At 51.1% G+C, this 21,910-nt stretch overlaps 1 protein-coding gene and 1 long non-coding RNA gene across 29 annotated transcripts in view; one reads left to right on the top strand and one right to left on the bottom strand.

The window, feature by feature from the left end:
- The window catches only part of LOC129138233 (uncharacterized), a 90,849-nt gene extending 76,631 nt beyond the window's left edge, over positions 1-14,218 (bottom strand). For both annotated transcript variants that reach the window (XR_010154123.1, XR_008541373.1), the window contains exons 1-2: positions 14,129-14,218; positions 1,579-1,718 (exon numbers count right to left, since the gene is read on the bottom strand). This is a non-coding gene — a long non-coding RNA (uncharacterized LOC129138233). The remainder of the gene's footprint in view (positions 1-1,578; positions 1,719-14,128) is intronic.
- The window catches only part of LOC101056735 (protein FAM182B), a 34,566-nt gene continuing 23,349 nt past the window's right edge, over positions 10,694-21,910 (top strand). For 6 of the 27 annotated variants that reach the window (XR_008541363.2, XR_008541361.2, XR_010154099.1 and 3 more), the window contains exon 1: positions 14,702-15,009. The gene's annotated coding sequence lies outside the window, so the exon portion shown is untranslated. Of the gene's footprint in view, positions 10,990-12,277; positions 13,452-14,006; positions 15,104-15,641; positions 16,736-21,910 lie in introns of those variants that run through there. The other 21 variants (XR_010154105.1, XM_016937598.4, XM_054674931.2 and 18 more) reach the window with 15 other exon arrangements.

The following is a 21,910-nucleotide window of genomic DNA, read 5'->3' as shown; positions in this document are numbered from 1 at the left end:
GTCATTGGTAGCTTGATGGGGATGGCATTGAGTCTGTAAATTACCTTGGGCAGTATGGCCCTTTTCACAATATTAATTCTTCCTACCCATGAGCATGGAATGTTCTTCCATTTGTTTGTATCGTCTTTTATTTCATTGAGCAGTGGTTTGTAGCTCTCACTGAAGAACCAAATGCCTTCACATCCATTGTAATTTGGATTCCTAGGTATTTGCTTCTCTTTGAAGCAATTGTGAATGCGAGTTCACTCATGATTTGGCTCTCTGTTTGTCTGTTATTGGTGTATAAGAATGCTTGTGATTTTTGTACATCGATTTTGTATGCTGAGACTTTGCTGAAGTTGCTTATCAGCTTAAGGAGATTTTGGGCTGAGACGATGGGGTTTTCTAGATATACAATCATGTCATCTGCAAACAGGGACAATTTGACTTCCTGTTTTCCTAATTGAATACCCTTTATTTCCTTCACCTTCCTAATTGCCCTGGCCAGAACTTCCAACACTATGTTGAATAGGAGTGGTGAGAGAGGGCATCCCTGTCTTGTGCCAGTTTTCAAAGGGAATGCTTCCAGTTTTTGCCAATTCAGTATGATATTGGCTGTGGGTTTGTCATAGATACCTCTTATTATTTTGAGAGATGTCCATTCAATACCTAATTTATTGAGAGTTTTTAGCATGAATAGTTGTTGAATTTTTTCAAAGGCCTTTTCGGCATCTATTGAAATAATCATATGGTTATTGTTTTTGGTTCTGTTTATATGCTGGATTAATTCTTAAGTGGTGCCCTAGGATTTATGGAATAGCAAATGTGCATTGGCTTGTAACAAGAAAGTCAGCCTGTCCTTTAAATCTTTTTTTTTCTTTATATAAATTCTCACTCCATTACCCAGGCTGGATTGCAGTGGCATGATCTTGGCCCACTCCATACTTGACCTCCTTGGCTCCACAATACTCCCACCTCAGCCTCCTGCGTAGCTGGGACTAGTAGCATGCACCACCATACATGGCTTATTTTTATTTATTTATTTATTTTTTGTTAGAGACAGGGTTTCACCATGTTGCCCAGGCTGGTCTCAAGCTCCTAAGCTCAAGCCATTCTCCTACTTCAGCCTCACAGAGTGCTGGGATTACAGGTGTGATCCACCCTGTCTGGCCTCTAAATTCGTGTTATGAAGACTCCTTTTCATGGTTAAAATATCCTGAATTGACTGTGGCCTGTTGGGAGGTGGGATGGAGGAAACTACTTATGGAAAATGAAGAAGAAAGGTCACACCAGAAGAAAGTGTCATCAATTTTTACATCAAGGACTCCAAGATAAAGAGAAAGTACAGGTGGCCTGTTATCATGGCTGACCATTGGACTGTGGACTGCACCTGCATCTACCAGGTTCTTCTGGGTAGTCCCAGTATTAAATTTTTGACCTGATATTCATGAACACAGTGCTACTGGTCAGACCTTTGTCCAAGTTTAAGCTTCAGAAAATAATGTCTTCATGCAGTGGGAGGCCTGGTTAGGGTTATGATTCTGCCCTGGGGCATCTGCCCCTTCTGACCTGGAGGTAAACTTGGCATCTACTACTTACCTCTGCACTTGAACAGACAAGGATGGGCTGAGCACAGAGGCTCACATCTGTAACTCCAGCACTTTGGGAGGCCAAGGCAGGAGGATCGCTTAAGGCCAGGAGTTCAAGACCAGCCTGGGCAATATAGTGAGACCTCGTCTCTGTAAAAACAAACAAACAAAACCGAGGATGGGTGGGTGACAGGGAGCAGTTCAACATGGGAAACCATTAATCTGAGAGCTGGAAGGACCCTTAGACCATCCCCCCATTAACAGATGAGACTCTGCCCTAAGATTATAGCCTAAAGCAATGCATTGAGCTTTTCTAGAGTTTTGAAAATAATCAATCCTAAAACCCCCAAGTATACTGCTACTGTTTGCTGTTGAATAATGTTTTCTAGTCTGGGTGTGGTGGCTCCTGCCTGTAATCCCAACACTTTGGAAGGTTGAGGCAAGTGGATCACCTGAGGTCAGGAGTTCGAGACCAGCCTGGCCAACATGGTGAATCCACGTCTCTACAAAAACACAAAAAATTAGCAGGCCATCGTGGTGTGTGCCGGTAATCCCAGCTGCTTGGGAAGCTGAGGCAGGAGAATCCTTTGAACATGGGAGGCAGAGGTTGCAGTGAGCTGAGATCACACCATCGCACTCCAGCCTGGGCTACAAGAGTCAAATTCCATCTCAAAAATAATAATGATAATAATGATGTTTTCTACAAGCAAGGAGTTACTTCGTACTGTGAACTGGTGTGAAGGGATTCGCCATGAGTCAGCTTTTGGATTCATGACACTTATTTCTAGATAACAGAGGTGGGAATGTTTGTTGATCATCTTCTATGTTCTTTGTTATATTGATTGATTTTTTAAAATTAGCTTTTTTATAACAATAAAATCATAAAAATAAGTAACTAAAATAAAGTAAAGTAATCTAAAAAGGCCGAGTGTGGTGGCTCATGCCTATAATCCCAGCACTTTGGGAGGCCGAGGTGGGTGGATCCCCTGAGGTCAGGAGTTCGAGACCACCTTGACCAACATGGTGAAACCCCATCTCTACTGAAAATACAAAACTTAGCCAGACGTGGTGGCAGGCACTTGTAATCCCAGCTACTCTGGAGGCTGAGGCAGGAGAATTGCTTGAACCAAGGAGAAGGTGCTTGCAGTGAGCTGAGATTGTGCCATTGCACTCCAGCCTGGGTGACAAGAGCTAAACTCCATCTCAAAACAAAACAAAACAAAAATCTAAATGTAATTGAGTTGAATATTTAAACTTTTAATTGACATTTCATATTAGATTCTAATTCCATTTAAAAGAGCATCTCGTAGAAGCAAATGAACTCAATTATATTAACTCTGTGGTTTCATTTAAGCAATTTGTTTTGTGAAGGGACACAAATCCAACCAGATTTTAACGGTGTATAAATATGTATTTATTAATTTAATTACAATGACAGTACTCTCAACTCCCCATTTGAATAAAGGAGAGCATCAGATCTGTGTTCTGGGACAGCATGCACTATAGGTGTGTGGAAATACCGATGCCTTCAGCTGTGTGGCAAGCTCAGTGGGACCTGGAGTGCAGGAGCCCCTGGGCCATTCACCTCTGGCAACAAAAGTCATTTTCCATTTACCCCAAACTGCTATAGAAAGATTATTTTCAGTGGCTGTTATGATGCAAAAGAAAAGAAGCAGGGAGATTTATTAAACTTTTACATATAAGATATGTTAGTAAATAAAGTCTACTTTCTTCTGGCTTAACTAAAAATCTATACTAGTATTTATGCCTTTTGGAACTTAGAGATGCCAATTTAAATATCAGGAAGCAAAACAATTGAGTATTGGATAAGACAGCCAAGTACAACTGCAGAATTGTAGAGGTTATGGGTTACATGTATAAGAATATTTCATAGCAATAATCTTTTAAGACTCTGTGAAGACACTCCACAGTGAAGCAGAAATTAGAACAGAACTAATAATACTGTGTATGCTCTCAGTTCACCGATTTATCAAAACTAGCTTTATGATACAGGAGGGTGTCTGCTCTTTTGCAGTTGGAAGAAAAGAAAGAATGTTTTATTTTTTGACTCTTTAGATTTTCTTCAGTAACAGTATTTCCAAGGCTAAGTAAGGGGATTGCAAGTAACACCAAGAGAAAAAAGCAGTCTTGAGCAGCTTTTTAAAAATGGTCTTAAAATATGGAAAATGAAGCTAGGTGTGGTGGCTCACTCTTGTGATCCCAGCACTTTGGGAGCCTGAGGGGGGAGGATTGCTTGAGGCCAAAAGTTTGAGACCAGCCTGGGCAGCATAGCAAGATCTCCATCATTGCAAAAAATAATATTTTTCTAAAAAATTAGCTGGATGTGGTGGTGCATGCCTTAGAGTCCCAGTTACTTGGGAGGCTGAGGTAGGAGGAGCTCTTGGGTCCAGGAGTTCAAGTGTGAAATGAGCTGTGATTGCACCACTGTCCTCAAGCCTGGGCAACAAAGTGAGACCTCTCTCTCTCTCTCTCTCTAAATATATATATATATATATATATATATATATATATATATATATATGGAAAATGGAAGGTCCAAGAATATCAAAGACATTGAAGAAGAGGAAAGATTTGTCCTGCCAAATATCAGGACTTTTATAAAGCTACAGCTATTAAGACAGTGTGGTCCTCACTGATAAACTGACTAATGAAACAGAATAGAGAGCTCCCAAGCAAATCTCCACAAATTTAATCTTCGATATGTGATGTAGGTGACATGGCAGATCAGCAAGGAAAGAAAGGCCTTTTCAATAAATAGAATAGAAAAATAATGGTTATTGATACAAGAAACAAAATGAAATTATATTCCTGCCTCACTCTATATACAAACATTAAATTCTAGATGGACAAAGACTTACATGTCAGAAACAAAACTTTAAAACTTTTAGTAGAAAATGTAAGTGAATGAGCCACAAAAAGCCATTTAACCATTTAAAAAGATTAGACATTTTGACTATCACAAAATTAAGAACTTTTTACATCAAAAAGTGGAAAGATAGGCTGGGCACTGTGTCTCAAGCCTGTAATCCCAACAGTACATCACCTGAGGTCAGGAGTTTGAGACCAGGCTGGCCAACATGGTGAAACCCCATCTCTACTAAAAATACAAGAAATTAGCTGGGCATTAGTGGCAGACACCTGTAGTCCAAGCTACTTGGGAAGCTGAGGCATGAGAATCGTCTCAACCCAGGAGGTGGAGGTTGCAGTGAGCCACTGCACTCTAGCCTGAATGACAGAGCCAGACTCTGTCTCAAAAACAAAAAATAGAAATTAAAAAATAAAAGTAAAAAAGTCAAAAGATAAACTATAAATTAGTGAAGATATTTGCAGTACCTAAATCCTATGAAAGATTAATATATCAACTAAGCATAAGGAGCTCCTATGAATTAATTTTAAAAATAGCAACCCAACAGAAAATTGGGAAAAGACATTAATAGGGATTTCACAAAAGAGAAAGCCTGCAAAACATAAAAATTTTCTCAACCTCATTAGTAATCAGGGAAATGCACAAGATACTACACACCTATTCTCTCCACAGATATTAAGAAGTTTGACAGTACCAAATGTTTTAGTCCATATTCACACTGCTGATAAAGACATACCCGAGACAAGGAAGAAAAAGAGGCTTAAATGGATTAAGAGTTCCACATAGCTGAGGAGGCCTCAGAGTTATGGCGGTGGATGAACAGCAATTCTTACTTGGCAGTGGCAAGAGAATATGAAAAGGAGGCAGAAGCAAAAGATGAAACCACTAACGTATCAGATCTTGTGAAATTTATTCACTATCACAAGAATAGCATGGTAAAGACCGGCCCCAAAGATTCAACTACCTCCCCCTGATTCCCTCCCCGAACACATGGGAATCCTGAGCAATACAATTCAAGTTGAGATGTGGGTAGGGACATAGACAAACCATATTATTCTGCTCCTGGCCCCTCCAAATCTCATGTCCTCACACTTCAAAACCAATCATGCCTTCCCAACAGTCCCCCAAAGTCTTAACTCATTTCAGCATTAACCCAAATGTCCCCTGTCCAAAGTCTCATCTGAGACAAGGCAAGTCTCTTCTGCCTATGACCCTGTAAAATCCAAATCAAGCTAGTTACTTCCTAGATACAATCGGGGTACACATAATCGAGCCAATACAGCTGTTCCAAATGGGAATAATTCGTCAAAACAAAGGGGTTACAGGCCCCATGCAAGTCCAAAATCCAGCAAGGTAATCAAATTTTAAAGCTCCAAAATAATCTCCTTTGACTCCATGTTTCACATCATGGTCATGCTGATGCAAAAGGTGGGCTCCCACAGCCTTGGGTAGTTCTGCCCCTGTGGCTTTGCAGGGTATAGCCCACCTCGTGGCTGTTTTCATGGGCTGATGTTGAGTGTCCGTAGCTTTTCCAGGCTCATGGTGCAAGCTGTCAGTGAATCTACCATTCTGGGGTCTGGAGGAGAGTGGCCCTCTCCTCACAGCTCTACTAGGAAGTGCCCCAGTAGGGACTCTGTAGAGGGGCTCTGACCCCACATTTCTCTTCTGCACAGCCCTAGCAGATGTTCTCCATCAGAGCACCACCCCTGCAGCAAACTTCTGCTTGGATATCCAGATGTTTTCAAATATCCTCTGAAATCTAGGTGGAGGTTTCCAAACCTCAATTCTTGACTTCTATGCATGTGCAAGCTGAACACAACGTGGAAGCTGCCAAGGCTTGGTGTTTGCACTCTCAAGGCCATGGCCTGAGTTCTATGTTGGCCCCTTTCAGCCATGGCTGGAGGGGCTGAAACGCAGAGAAACAAGGCCCTAGGCTACACACAGCACAGTGAACCTTGCCCAGCCCAGAAATCCATTTTATCCTCCTAGGCCCCGGGCTTGTGATGGGAGGGGCTGCTGTGATGACCTATGACATGTCCTGTAGACATTTTCCCCATTGTTTTTGGGATTAACATTCAGCTTCTTGTTACTTATGCAAATTTCTGCAGACACCTTGAATTTATCCTCAGAAAATGGGATTTTCTTCTCTATCACATTGTCAGGCTGCAAATTTTCCAAATCTGTATGCTCTACTTCCTTTATAAAACCGAAGGCCTTTAACATCACCCAAGTCACCTCTTGAATGCTTTATTGCTTAGAAATTTCATCCAGCAGATACCCTAAATTATCACTCTCAAGTTCAAAGTTCCACAAATCTCTAGGACAGAGGCAAAATGCTGCCATTCTCTTTGCTAAAACATAACGAGAGTTACCTTTGCTCCAGTTCGCAACAAGTTCCTCATCTCCATCTGAGACCACCACGGCCTGGACCTTATTGTTCAAAACACTATCAGCATTTTTGTCAAAGTCATTCAGCAAGTCTCTAGGAGGTTCCAAATTTTCCCACATTTCCCAGTGTTCTACTGAGCCCTCCAAGCTGTTCCAACCTCTGCCTGTTACCAAGTTTCAAAGTCGCTTGCACATTTTTGGGTATTTTTTTAAGGAGCACCTCACTCCACTGGTATCAACTTACTGTATTAGTCTGTTTTCACCCTGCTGATAAAGACATACTCAAGTCTGAGAAGAAAAAGAGGTGTAAAGAAAAAGAACTGTAATTGGATTTACAGTCCCAAATGGTGGGGGAGGCCTCAGAGTCATGGCAGGAGGTAAAAGGCACTTCTTATATGGCAGAAGCGAGAGAAAATGAGGAAGAAGCTAAAGCAGAAACTCCTGATAAACCCATCAGATCTCATGAGACTTATTCACTATCATGAGAATAGCACAGGAAAGACTGGCCTCCGTGATTCAGTTACCTCACCCTGGGTCCCTCCCATAACATGTGGGAATTCTGGGAGATAGAATTCAAGCTGAAATTTGGGTGTGGACACAGCCAAACCATATCACCAAATATGGAGAGACTGTGGATCAACAAGATCATCTCGAACTAATACAGGAGGTGAGAGTTTAAATTAGAACAACCACTTTGGAAAGCAATTTGGATTATCTTATAAATTTGAGCATTCTCATATGTTATGGTAAAGTAATTCCTCTACCATAGGCCCTGGAGAAACTCTTGCCCATATGTACCAGAGGTAGTAAAAAAAAAAATGCTCATGTAATGCCATTCATAATAGCGAATATATGGAAACAAGCCAGATTTTCATTAATAGCAGAATGGGTAAATTAATAGGAGAATGGGTAAATAAATTATACCCTTAAAAACTAAATAATATATCATTTAAGGTAATCATATGTATGAAATAAACAATGTTTTTTTTAAAGGAAGAGAATCCTAAACATAAATTCAGGGTAGTAGTTACCCTCGGGCTGAAGGGTGAAAATCAGGAAAAAGGACAGAGGAGGAGCAGACGTTAGGGTCAGAACCCTGGTTCTTTGGTTGTGTTGTAAGTTCACAAGTGATTACCATATTATTCAAATACATTTACACAGAGGCCCAGGCACAGAAAAGGATGAAATAGGAGCCAAGGTATGCTATGAACCAAGGATTGATTAATCCAATTTTGTGCACTTTAAGCCATTTGAAAAACACAAAAGCAAAACAACAAAATAATTTTTAAGAAATTGAATATAGGATGTTATGCTCTGAGTTTGTCCCCCTAAAATTAATCATCAATGTCATAGGATTAGGAAGTAGGGCTTTAAGGTAGTGATTCAGTCATGAAGGGAGAGTGTTCATGAATGAGTTTAGGATCCTTATACAAGGACTGGAGGGAGTGGGCTTCCCCTGTTTTGACCTTCCACCTTCTGCCATGTGAGGACACAGTGCATCTCCTCCTGAAGACACAGTGCACAAGGTACCATCTTGGATGCAGAGACCAGACCCTCACCAGACACCAATCCTGCTGGCACCTTGATCTTGGACTTCTAGCCTATGGAACTGTAAGAAATACATTTCTGTTCTTCAGAAATTACCCAGCCTAGTGTATTTTCTATGTAGTAGCACAAACTCATTAAGGCACAATGCCTGTTGTCATTTACTTCTACAATTTTCTTTGTTGCCTCTTTAGCACTGGGTCATTTTATATTTGATCCTTCATAATATCTCTTACTTTTGGTTTTTCACATTTCTGTTCCAAGTGTATTCTTAGATACATATTTTCCACTATTAGCCTCAGGGTTTGCCTGGGAGTGTGTGTTTCTGTGCCACCGCTGTAGGACTGTGTGTGTGTGTGTGTGTGTGTGTCTCCCATTCTCTCTTCTCTCTCTGTCTCTCGCCCTCTGTGTGTTTCTTTCCTTCTCTCTGTCGGTCTGTGTGTGTGTGTGTGTGTGTGTTTGTGTGCATACGCCCGTGTGCGTGTGTGTCTTTGGACGAATGTGCTCTGTTTGCCAAAATGCGATTTTTTGCATGTTGGCCAGTCTTTGGTGAGCCTCTTTCTGGGTCTCTGCCTGGGTCCTGTGACCGGTTGTCCATCGTTTTCACGGCGGTTCCACTTTGGCTTTGTGAAGGTCTCGATCACGTGAGGAGATGCGTCGGTCGCAGAGCAGTCAAAGTCTCATCTGCATCCTGAGCGGCCTCTTTTCTAGGATCAAGAGGACTACACTCCAGCCCAGGTCAAAACGCCACAGCAGTTCATTGTCCGGCAGGAGAGGAGAAGACCCACCTCCAAGAAGATGGTTGTACCCCTGCATGTCTCTTCTCTGAGCAATGAAGCCACACCACGATACAATTCTGAAGAGGAAGCCAGGAATGGGAGACGGCAACAATCCCTGTCCCTGGAACGCTGGCCTCTCTGGACAAGTCATGCTTTTCGCACCCCTCCCCTTATGCCCGTGGCAGTGGCAAGGTACTGTAACCTGCCTGGGCTCTGGCCTCTGCTCTGTCCTCCCTCTTGCCCTGTCTCCCCTGTTTCTGAGGGGACTAGTTGCCTCTAGGTCTGGCTGAATAACTTCTACGAAGATCGCTTCTCAGTCCATCAGGGAGACACTTCCTGGAGATCCTCGTCATGATTCCTTCTCTCTCCAAACCTGTTTCTGCTGGATTGGGCAGGTCTGATGAGCCTGGAACACTTGGCTTCCACACATGTCTCAGACAGAGAAGCTTCCTTGGTCTCCTTGTTTCACCTCATGGGTGGGTGGATTGTCTAGAATGAGTGCTAGGCGATCATGACTGGCCTTGTCTTCTAGGACAGATGGTGTCCCATTATCTCTGCACGTCCTGTCTCACAAATGAGGGATATCCTCTCCTCTGCTCGTAGGTGGACTGACTCCCTGAATCTTTTGGCTGTAATGAATGTCATGAAACCAAAGGAACTGGGCTGGGCCTGGGGATGGGGTTGCGGCTAGGTGCAGGGTAGGTTGCGTCAGGACTACCTGGGCGGTGGAGGCTTCAGGGTGGGGTGAATGTTGCAGAAAACTCCTTGCTCCTCTGGCAGGCATTTCAAAATGTGGCTTGGACTGAGGCACAGGCCTCCTCCTTGTTCCAGGTGTTCTTTGATTTTCCTTGGCACTCAGGGAAAAGCCACTTGATCCACCTTTCCACCGGGCACATGCGTGGACACTAATGTTGGTTTCATCATTGCAACGTATGCCCCCGGTGACACACATTCACCCCATCTGTTGTGGGATACGCCAGTGCCACACGTGATCGCATTGTCTCCACCTCGAATTCGCACCGACCCTGTTTGCACCTGTCCTGGAAAGCGGTGTCTGCTGGCAGGAGCCCTCAGCTTTTAGAAGTGGGGCACACCACTACTCTTTCAACGGAGGAGGGAGGCAGAGGGCTCACTGATCAGTGAACATTGAGCTGACACCACGCCTTGAGGGCCATGGGATCATTCTGTGCAGCAGCGAGGCCCTGCCTGCCTCACCAGATGTGCTGAGCCCATCCTTTCTTACCAGGAGGGGTCCAAACTAAGATCTGAAGAGGATTCCTGAGAACCCAGCAGGCGCCTTGAAGCTCCCCCTCCATCGGTGGAAGTCGGCTCAAGGAGGTCCTGAAGACTGGACTCCTGGGGGTTTGGCCCTGGGACAGGATACTCAAGGCCCCCTTTCCCACGCCGCCGCAAACTGGACCCCTGATTGAGCCGCCGCCGCGGTAGCAGCAGGAGCCACGCCGCCACGCCGGAGCGGTGGTGCGTTATTTAAAGGGGACGCAGCCTAACTGCCAGGAGGGAAGCGCGAGTCGGCCCAGCCAATGCGCATGCGCGAGGCGTGAGCGGCTTCTCCCATTACAGTGGTTCCCACGGTTGTCTTAGAAACCAGTCCTCAAGGCTTGGCAAAGCGGGAGCCTTCCGCGGCAGAGCTTGGGTGTCCAGGCTCTGAGGCTCTGATCTGACCTCTCCACGGGGTCGACGGGAACATCTCCGGATGCCAGGAGTCGCAAAGGGCTGACCTAGATGAGGAAACCCCAGGCAGAGTCCTGGGGTAGCAGCACGGCATCCTAGCCTCAGGCCTGCCCGGACGGCGTTGGTTGGGGTGAGTCTCCTCAAAAGTCGTGCTGCCGCCGTGATCTCGAGGACAGGTCGGCCTGCATGCCCCTGGGCTGCTCTCTCACCCGAGGGTCGCTTTCTTTGAGAGCAGAACCGCGCAGCCTCATGGGTTGCCTGGGGGGGGGGGTGTGTTTCAATGCCTCTGCTCTAGGACTCTGTGTGTGTGTGTGTGTGTGTGTGTGTCGGTGTGTGTCTGTGTGTGTGTCTCCCATAATCTCGTCTCTCTCTCTCAGTCTCTGTGTGTTTCTTTCCCTCTCTCTATCGGTTTGTGTGTGTGTGCCCGTGTGCTTGTGTGTCTTTGGACGAATGTGCCCTGTGCGCCACAAAGCGGTTTCTCGCAAGGCGGCCTGTCTTTGGTGAGCCTCTTTCTGCGTCTCTGCCTGGTTTATGAGGCCGGTTGTAAATTGTTTTCACCGTCGAGAATCTGCTTTGGGTGTGTGAAGAACTGGCCCACGTGAGGAGATGCGACGGTCCCGGAGAAATTGAAATCTCATCCCAATCCTGAGCAGACTCTTCTAGCATCAAGATGAAAACACTGCAGCCGAGGACAAGAGCCCCACAGGAGCTCTTTTTCCCGCAGGACAGCAGCGGACCCACATCAGAGAAGACGCTTGTATCTTTTCACGGCTATTCTCTGAGAAATGAAGCCACACCACGACACAGTCTGCAAGAGGAAGTCGGGAATGGGAGATGGCAACAATCGCTGTCATTGGAACGCTGGCCTCTCTGGACAAGCCACCCTTTTGGAACCCCTCCCCTTATGCCCATTGCGATGGCACCGTGCTGTGCCCTGCCTGGGATCCAGCCTCTGCTCTGTCCTCCCAATCGCTATGCCTCCACTGTTTCTGAGAGGCCTGGATGGCTACGGCTCTGGCCAAATTTCTCCAACAAAGATGACGTCCCAGTCCGTAAGGGAGACACTGCCTGCAGATTCATATAATGATTGTTTCTCTCCCCAAACGGGTTTCAGCTGGATTGGTGAGGTCTCATGACCCTGGAGCTCTGGGCTTCCATACGAGTCTCAGGCTGGGAAGCTTCCTTCTTCTCCAGGTTTCCCCTCATGAGTGGGTGGATTGCCTAGAAGGAGCCATAGGCGACCGTGAATCGCCTTCTCTTGAAGGACAGGTGGTGTGGTGATTCCTCTGCACTTCCTGTCACATTCTTGAGGGACATCCTCTCCACTCCCCATTGGAGGAATGACTCCCTTCATCTTCTGTCCCAAACGAATGTCAGGGAAACAAGGGGACTGGGGCTGGGGCTGGGTGTAGCCAAAGTTGCGTCAGGGATACCAGGGCGGTGGAGGTTTGAGGGTGGGGCGAATTTTGCAGAAACCTCTTTGCTCCTCTGGCAGGCATTTGAAAACCTGGCATGGGTGATGCACAGGCGCCCCCACCCCCCGGGTCCCAGGTGTTCTTCAATTTTCCTTAGCATTGATGGAAAGGTCACTCGTTACCCCCTTCCGCCGCCACACGTCTGGACACCACCGTTTCTTTCGCCGTCGCCCCGTATGCCTCCGGTGACACACGTTCATACCATCTGCTGTGTTATATGCCAGTGCCACGCGTGGTCACATGGTCTGCACCTGGCATTCGCCCCTGTTCCTGTTTGCACGAGCCCTAAAATGCGCGGTCGGCTTTCCAGAGCCCCAGGGCTTTTAGAAGCGGGGCAGGCCACTGCCCTTTCAAAGGAGGAGAGAGGCAGAGGGCTGTTGGATCAGTGAATTTGCACCTGACACTAGGACTCGAGACCTATGGGATCATTCTTTGCTGCAGCGAGGCCGTGCCTGCCTCACCAGATGTGGCGAGCCCATCCTATCTCACTCGGTGAGGGCCAAAATGGGATCTGAAGGGGAGTCCTGGGAACACAGCATGCGTCCTGAAGCTCCCATTCCCTCCCTCGGTGGAAGTCGGCTCAAGGAGGTCCTGAGGACAGGACTCCTGGGGGTTTGTCCCTGGGACAGGACAAGACACCCGCGGTCCCCTCTCCCACGCCGCCCCAAACTGGAGCCCGGATCCAGCCGCCGCAGTGGCTGCAGCAGGAGCCTCGCTGCCGCCGCGCTGCGGTGGCGTTATTTAAAGGGGACGCAGCCTGACTGCCAGGAGCGGAGCGCGAGTCGGGCCAGCCAATGCGCACGCGTGAGCCGCGAGCGGCTTCTCCCGTCACAGTGCTTCCCACGGTTGTCTTAGAAACCACTGCCTGAGGCTTGGCAAAGCAGGAGCCCTCCGTGGCAGTGCTTGTGTGTCGGGGCTCAGAGGCTCCAGCCTGACCTCTCCACGGGGTCGACGGGAATTTCTACGGACGCCAGGAGTCGCAAAGGGCCGACCCGGAAGACGAAACCCCCGGCGGACTCCGGGGCAAGCAGCACAGCATCCCACCCCAGGCCTGCCCGGACGCAGTTGGTTGGGGTGAGTCTCGCCAAAAGTCGTGCCGCCCTGATCTCGAGGACAGGTAGGACTGCGTGCCCCTGGGGTGCTCTCTCACCAAAGGGGGGATCTTGTCCAGAGCAGATCCTCGAAGACTCAGGGATTGCCTACGGAGGTGTGTTTCAATGCCTCTGCTCTAGGAGTCTGTGTGTGTGTCTCTCTGTGTATGTGTGTGTGTGTGCGTCTGTCTGTGAGTGTGTGTGTGTCTGTGTTTCTCCCATTCTCTCTTCTCTCTCTGTCTCTCAGTCTCTGTTTGTTTCTTTCCTCTCTGTCAGTTTGGGTGTGAGTGCCCGTGTGCGTGTGTGTCTTTGGCTGAATGTTTCCTGTGCTCCACAGAGCGGTTTCTCGCATGGCGGCCTGTCTCATTCTTGAGGGACATCCTCTCCTCCGCTGCTGGGTGGACTGACTCCCTTGATCTTCTGTCCCAAAGAAATGTCAGGGACCCAAAGAGACTGCGCTGGGGCTGGGGCTGAGGCTGGGACTGGGGCTGGGTGCAGCCGAAGTTGTGTCAGGGCTACCAGGGCGGTGGGGGTTTGAGGGTGGGGCGAATTTTGCAGAAACCTCTTTGCTCCTCTGGTAGGCATTTGAAAACGTGGCTTGGGTGATGCACACGCGCCCCCACCCCCCGGGTCCCAGGTGTTCTTCGATTTTCCTTGGCATTGATGGAAAGGTCAATCGTTCCCCCCTTCCGCCGGCACATACCTGGACACCACGGTTTGTTTTGCCGTCGCCCAGTATGCCTCCGGTGACACACGTTCACACCATCCGCTGTGGAATACGCCAGTGTCACGCGTGGTCACATGGTCTGCACCTGGCATTCACCCCTGTTCCTGTTTGCATAAGCCCTGTAAAGCTCGGTAAGCTTTCCGGAGCCCCAGGGCTTTTAGAATCGGGGCAGGCCACTACCCTTTCATAGGAGGAGAGAGGCGGAGGGCTATTGGATCAGTGAATTTGGACCTGACACTAGGACTCGAGACCTATGGGATCGTTCTTTGCTGCAGCGAGGCCCTGCCTGCCTCACCAGATGTGGCGAGCCCATCCTATCTCACTCGGTGAGGGCCAAAATGGGATCTGAAGGGGAGTCCTGGGAACACAGCAGGCGTCCTGAAGCTCCCATTCCCTCCCTCGGTGGAAGTCGGCTCAAGGAGGTCCTGAGGACAGGAATCCTGGGGGTTTGGCCCTGGGACAGGACAAGACACTCGCGGTCCCCTCTCCCACGCCGCCCCAAACTGGAGCCCGGATCCAGCCGCTGCAGTGGCTGCAGCAGGAGCCTCGCTGCCGCCGCGCTGCGGTGGCGTTATTTAAAGGGGACGCAGCCTGACTGCCAGGAGCGGAGCGCGAGTCGGGCCAACCAATGGGCATGCGCGAGGCGCGAGCGTCTTCTCCCGTCACAGTGCTTCCCATGGTTGTCTTAGAAACCACTGCCCAAGGCTTGGCAAAGCAGGAGCCCTCCGTGGCAGTGCTTGTGTGTCGGGGCTCAGAGGCTCTGGCCTGACCTCTCCACGGGGTCGGCGGGAATTTCTACGGACGCCAGGAGTCGCAAAGGGCCGACCCGGAAGACGAAACCCCCGGCGGACTCCGGGGTAAGCAGCACAGCATCCCACCCCAGGCCTGCCCGGACGGTGTTGGTTGGGGTGAGTCTCGCCAAAAGTCGTGCCGCCCTGATCTCGAGGACAGGTCGGCCTGCGTGCCCCTGGGGTGCTCTCTCACGAGAGCGTCAATCTCGTCCAGAGCAGTACCCCGAAGCGTCACGGGTTCCCTGCGGGGAGTGTGTTTCAACGTCTCTGCTCTAGCAGTCTGTGTGTGTGTGTGTGTGTGTCTGTCTGTGAGTGTGTGTGTGTCTGTGTTTCTCCCATTCTGTCTTCTCAATCTATCTCTCAGTCTCTGTTTGTTTCTTTTCTCTCTGTCAGTTTGGGTGTGAGTGCCCGTGTGCGTGTGTGTCTTTGGCTGAATGTTTCCTGTGCTCCACAGAGCGGTTTCTCGCATGGCGGCCTGTCTCATTCTTGAGGGACATCCTCTCCTCCGCTGCTGGGTGGACTGACTCCCTTGATTTTCTTTCCCAAAGAAATGTCAGGGAACCAAAGAGACCGCGCTGGGGCTGGGGCTGAGGCTGGGACTGGGGCTGGGTGCAGTTGAAGTTGCGTCAGGGCTACCAGGGCGGTAGAGGTTTGAGGGTGGGGCGAATTTTGCAGAAACCTCTTTGCTCCTCTGGTAGGCATTTGAAAACGTGGCTTGGGTGATGCACACGCGCCCCCACACCCCGGGTCCCAGGTGTTCTTCGATTTTCCTTGGCATTGATGGAAAGGTCAATCGTTCCCCCCTTCCGCCGGCACATACCTGGACACCACGGTTTGTTTTGCCGTCGCCCAGTATGCCTCCGGTGACACACGTTCACACCATCTGCTGTGGGATACGCCAGTGTCACGCATGGTCACATGGTCTGCACCTGGCATTCACCCCTGTTCTGTTTGCACGAGCCCTGTAAAGCTCGGTAAGCTTTCCGGAGCCCCAGGGCTTTTAGAATCGGGCAGGCCACTACCCTTTCATAGGAGGGGAGAGGCGGAGGGCTGTTGGATCAGTGAATTTGCACCTGACACTAGGACTCGAGACCTATGGGATCATTCTTTGCTGCAGCGAGGCCCTGCCTGCCTCACCAGATGTGGCCAGCCCATCCTATCTCACTCGGTGAGGGCCAAAATGGGATCTGAAGGGGAGTCCTGAGAACACAGCAGGCGTCCTGAAGCTCCCCCTCCCTCCCTCGGTGCAAGTCGGCTCCAGGAGGTCCTGAGGACAAGACTCCTCGTGGTTTGGCCCTGGGACAGGACAAGAAACCCGCGGTCCCCTCTCCCACGCCGCCCCAAACTGGAGCCCAGATCCAGCCGCTGCAGTGGCTGCAGCAGGAGCCTCGCTGCCGCCGCGCTGCGGTGGCGTTATTTAAAGGGGACGCAGCCTGACTGTCAGGAGCGGAGCGCGAGTAGGGCCAACCAATGCGCATGCGCGAGGCGCGAGCGTCTTCTCCTGTCACAGTGCTTCCCACGGTTGTCTTAGAAACCAGTCCCCGAGGCTTGTCAAAGCAGGAGCCCTCCGTGGCAGTGCTTGTGTGTCGGGGCTCAGAGGCTCCGGCCTGACCTCTCCACGGGATCGACGGGAACGTCTCCGGATGCCAGGAGTCGCAAAGGGCCGAGCAGGGTGACAAACCCCAGGCGGAGTCCGGGGTAAGCAGCACGGCATTCCACCCCATGCCTTCGCGGACGGTGTTGGTTGGGGTGAGTCTCTCCAAAACTCGTGTCGCCCTGATCTGGAGGACAGGTAGGACTGCGTGCCCCTGGGGTGCTCTCTCCCCAGAGGGTGGATCTTGTCCAGAGCAGATCCTGGAAGCCTCAGGGATTGCCTATGGAGGTGTGTTTCAATGCCTCTGCTCTAGGAGTCTGTGTGTGTGTCTCTGTGTGTGTGTGTGTGTGTGTGTGTGTTTGCATCTGTCTGTGAGTGTGTGTGTGTCTGTGTTTCTCCCATGCTCTCTTCTCTCTCTGTCTCTCAGTCTCTGTTTGTTTCTTTCCTCTCTGTCAGTTTGGGTGTGAGTGCCCGTGTGCGTGTGTGTCTTTGGCTGAATGTTTCCTGTGCTCCACAGAGCGGTTTCTCGCATGGCAGCCTGTCTCATTCTTGAGGGACATCCTCTCCTCCGCTGCTGGGTGGACTGACTCCCTTGATCTTCTGTCCCAAAGAAATGTCAGGGACCCAAAGAGACTGCGCTGGGGCTGGGGCTGAGGCTGGGACTGGGGCTGGGTGCAGCCGAAGTTGTGTCAGGGCTACCAGGGCGGTGGGGGGTTTGAGGGTGGGGCGAATTTTGCAGAAACCTCTTTGCTCCTCTGGTAGGCATTTGAAAACGTGGCTTGGGTGATGCACACGCGCCCCCACCCCCCGGGTCCCAGGTGTTCTTCGATTTTCCTTGGCATTGATGGAAAGGTCAATCGTTCCCCACTTCCGCCGGCACATACCTGGACACCACGGTTTGTTTTGCCGTCGCCCAGTATGCCTCCGGTGACACACGTTCACACCATCTGCTGTGGAATACGCCAGTGTCACGCGTGGTCACATGGTCTGCACCTGGCATTCACCCCTGTTCCTGTTTGCACGAGCCCTGTAAAGCTCGGTCAGCTTTCCGGAGCCCCAGGGCTTTTAGAATCGGGGCAGGCCACTACCCTTTCATAGGAGGAGAGAGGCGGAGGGCTGTTGGATCAGTGCATTTGCACCTGACACTAGGACTCGAGACCTATGGGATCGTTCTTTGCTGCAGCGAGGCCCTGCCTGCCTCACCAGATGTGGCGAGCCCATCCTATCTCACTCGGTGAGGGCCAAAATGGGATCTGAAGGGGAGTCCTGAGAACACAGCAGGCGTCCTGAAGCTCCCATTCCCTCCCTCGGTGCAAGTCAGCTCCAGGAGGTCCTGAGGACAAGACTCCTCGCGGTTTGGCCCTGGGACAGGAAAAGAAACCCTCGGTCCCCTCTCCCACGCCGCTCCAAACTGTAGCCCGGATCCAGCCGCCGCCGTGGCTGCAGCAGGAGCCTCGCTGCTGCCGCGCTGCGGTGGCGTTATTTAAATGGGACGCATCCTGACTGCCAGGAGTGGAGCGCGAGTCGGGCCAACCAATGCGCATGCGCGAGGCGCGAGCATCTTCTCCCGTCACAGTGCTTCCCACGGTTGTCTTAGAAACCAGTCCCCGAGGCTTGTCAAAGCAGGAGCCCTCCGTGGCAGTGCTTGTGTGTCGGGGCTCAGAGGCTCCGGCCTGACCTCTCCACGGGATCGACGGGAACGTCTCCGGATGCCAGGAGTCGCAAAGGGCCGAGCAGGGTGACAAACCCCAGGCGGAGTCCGGGGTAAGCAGCACGGCATTCCACCCCAGGCCTTCGCGGACGGTGTTGGTTGGGGTGAGTCTCGCCAAAAGTCATGCCGTCCTGATCTCGTGGACAGGTCGACCTGCGTACCCCTGGGGTGCTCTCTCACCAGAGGGTCGATCTCCAGAGCAGATCCCCGAAGCCTCAGGGATTGCCTACGGAGGTGTGTTTTAATGCGTCTGCTCTAGGAGTCGTGTGTGTGTGTGTGTGTGTGTGTGTCTGTCTGTCTATGAGTGTATGTGTGTCTGTGTGTCTCCCATTCTCTCTTCTCTCTCTGTCTCTCAGTCTCTGTGTGTTTCTTTCCTCTCTGTCGGTTTGGTTGTCAGTGCCCATGTGCGTGTATTTCTTTGGCCGAATGTGCCCTTTGCTCCACAAAGCTGTTTCTCGCATGGCGGCTTGTCTCATTCTTGAGGGACATCCTCTCCTCCGCTCCTAGCTGGACAGACTCCCTTGATCTTCTGTCCCAAAGGAATGTCAGGGACCCAAAAGGACTGGGCTGGGTCTGGGGCTGGGCCTGAGCCTGTGCCTGGGTGCAGCCGAAGTTGCGTCAGGGCTACCAGAGTGGTGGAGATTTGGGGATGGGGCGAATTTTGCAGAAACCTCTTTTCTCCTCTGGTAGGCATTTGAAAACGTGGCTTGGGTGATGCACACGCGCCCCCACCCCCCGGGTCCCAGGTGTTCTTCGATTTTCCTTAACATTGATGGATAGGTCACTCTCTCCCCTCTTTCACCGGCATAGGCCTGGACACCACCGTTTGTTTCACTGTCGCCCCATACGCCTCCGGTGACACACATTCACACTATCTGCTCTGGGATACGCCAGTGCCATGCGTGGTCACCTGGTCTCCACCTCGTATTCGCCCCTGTTCCTGTTTGCACGAGTCCTGTAAAGCGCGGTTGGCTTTCCGGAGCCCCAGGGCTTTTAGAATGGGCGCAGGCCACTGTTCTTTCAAAGGAGGAGGGAGGCAGAGGGCTGATGGATGTGTGAATTTGCAGCTGACACTAGGCCTCGAGACCTATGGGATCATTCTTTGCTGTAGCGAGGCCCTGCCAACCTCACCAGATGTGGCGAGCCCATCCTATCTCACTCGGTGAGGGCCAAAATGGGATCTGAAGGGGAGTCCTGAGAACACAGCAGGCGTCCTGAAGCTCCCCCGCCCTCCCTCAGTGAAAGTCGGCTCAAGGCGGTCCTGAGGACCGGACTCCTGGGGGTTTGGCCCTGGGACAGGACAAGACACCGGCGTTCCCCTCTACCACGCTGTCCCAAACTGGAGCCCGGATCCAGCCGCCGCCGCCATGGCTGCAGCAGGAGCCTCGCTGCCGCCGCGCAGTGGTGGCATTATTTAAAGGGGACGCAGCCTGACTGCCAGGAGCGGAGCTCGAGTCGGCCAGCCATTGCACATGCGCGAGGCACGAGCTGCTACTCCTGTCACAGTGGTTCCCACGCTTGTCTTAGAAACCAGTCCCAGAGGCTTCGCAAAGCAGAAGCCCTCCTTGACAGTGCTTGGGTGTCGGAGCTCTGAGGCTTCGGTGTGACCTCTCCACGAGTTCGACGTCAACGTGTCCGGATGCCCGGCGTCGCAAAGGGCCGACCCGGATGACGAAACCCCCTGAGGAGCCTGGGGGAGGTAGCACGGAATCCCAGCCTCAGGCATGCCAGGACGATGTTGGTTGGAGTTAGTCTCTCCAAAATTCGTGCCGCCGTGATCTCGAGGACAGGTCAGCCTGCTTGCCCCCAGGGTGCTCTCTCACCCGTGTCGTTCTCATCGAGAGCAGAACCCCGAAGCCTCAGGGGTTGCCTGGGGGTGTGTGTTTCAATGCCTCTGCCCTAGGACTCTATGTGTGTCTCTGTGTCTATGTGTATGTGTGTGTGTCTGTGAGTGCGTGTCTGTGTGTGTGTCTCCCATTCTCTCTTCTCTCTCTGTCTCTCAGTCTCTGTGTGTTTCTTTCCCTGTCTCAGTGTTTTGTGTGTGTGTGGCCGTGTTCGTGTGTGTCTTTGCCGAATGTGCCCTGTGCACCACAAAGCGGTTTCTCGCATGGCGGCCTGTCTTTGGTGACCCTCTTTCTGAGTCTCTGCCTGGGTCATGAGGCCGGTTTTCAATCTTTTTCACCGCCGCGGATCCGCTTTGGTTGTGTGAAGGCCTGGCCCACTTGAGGAGATGCGTTGTTCCTGGAGCAAAGGAAATTTCATGCCCATCCTGGGCGGCCAGTTTCCTAGGATCAGGATGAACACACTGCAGCTGAAGACAAATCACAGGGGCTCTTTGTCCCGCAGGAGAGCAGCGGACCCACGTCAGAGAAGATGCTTGTATCTTTTCACGGCTCTTTTCTGAGAAATGAAGCCACACCACGATACGGTCTGCAAGAGGAAGCCGGGAATGTGAGATGGCAACAGTCTCTGTCACTGGAACGCTGGCCTCTCTGGACAAGCCACCCCTTTGGAACCCCTCCCCTTATGACCGTGGCGGTGGCACGGTGCTTTACGCTGCCTGGGCTCCGGCCTCTGCTCTGTCTTCCCTCTTGCTCTGCCTTCCCTGTTTCTCAGGGTCCTGGATGCCTCTCGCTCTGGCCAAATGTCTTCAACAAAGATGACTTCCCAGTCCGTCAGGGAGACACTTCCTGGAGATCCGTGTCCTGAATGTTTCTCTTTCCAAACGTGTTTCTGCTGGATTGGGCAGGTCTCATGACCCTTGAGCTCTTGGCTTCCATACGTTTCTCAGGCAGGGAAGCTTCCTTCTTCTCCAGGTTTACCCTCATGGGTGGGTGGATTGCCTAGAAGGAGCGCTAGGTGACAGTGACTGGCCTTGTCTTCCAGGACAGCTGGTGTCGCATTTCCTCTGCACTTCCTGTCTCATTCTTGAGGGACATCCTCTCCTCTGCTCCTGGGTGGAGTGACTCCCTTGATCTTCTGGCCAAAATGAATGTGAGGGAACCAAAGGGACTGGGCTGGTGCAGGGGCTGGGGTTGGGGCTGGGTGCAGTCTAAGTTTCGTCAGGGCTACCAGGGTGGTGGAGGTTTGGGGGTTGGGCGAATTTTGCAGAAACCTCTTTGCTCCTCTGGTAGGCATTTGAAAACGTGGCTTGGGTCAGGCACAGGCGCCCCCACCCCCCGGTCCCAGGTGTTCTTCGATTTTCCTTGGCATTGAAGGAAAGGCCACTCGTTCCCCTCTTCCCCCAGCACATGCATGGAGAACACCGTTTGTTTCACGTCGCCCCGTATGCCTCCGGTGACACACATTCACACCATCTGCTGTGGGATACGCCAGTGCCACGCATGGTCACATTGTCTCCACCTCGGATTCACCCTTGTTCCTGTTTGCAGGTGTCCTGTAATTGGCGGTCGGCTTTCCGGAGCCCCAGGGCTTTTAGAAGTGGGGCAGGCCACTGCTCTTTCAAAGGAGGAGGGAGGCAGAGGGCTGAGGGATCAGTGAATTTGCAGCTGACACTAGGTCTTGAGACCTATGGGATCATTCTGTGCTGCAGTGAGGCGCTGCCTGCCTCACCAGATGTGGTGAGCCCATCCTATCTCACTCCGAGGGGGCCAAAATCGGATCTGAAGGGGAGTCCTGAGAACACAGCAGGCGTCCTGAAG

This window comes from Pan troglodytes, chromosome 21 (genome assembly GCF_028858775.2).
Source record: "Pan troglodytes isolate AG18354 chromosome 21, NHGRI_mPanTro3-v2.0_pri, whole genome shotgun sequence".
NCBI classification, from domain to species: domain Eukaryota; kingdom Metazoa; phylum Chordata; class Mammalia; order Primates; family Hominidae; genus Pan; species Pan troglodytes.
This window is presented reverse-complemented; position numbering and strand designations above follow the sequence as displayed.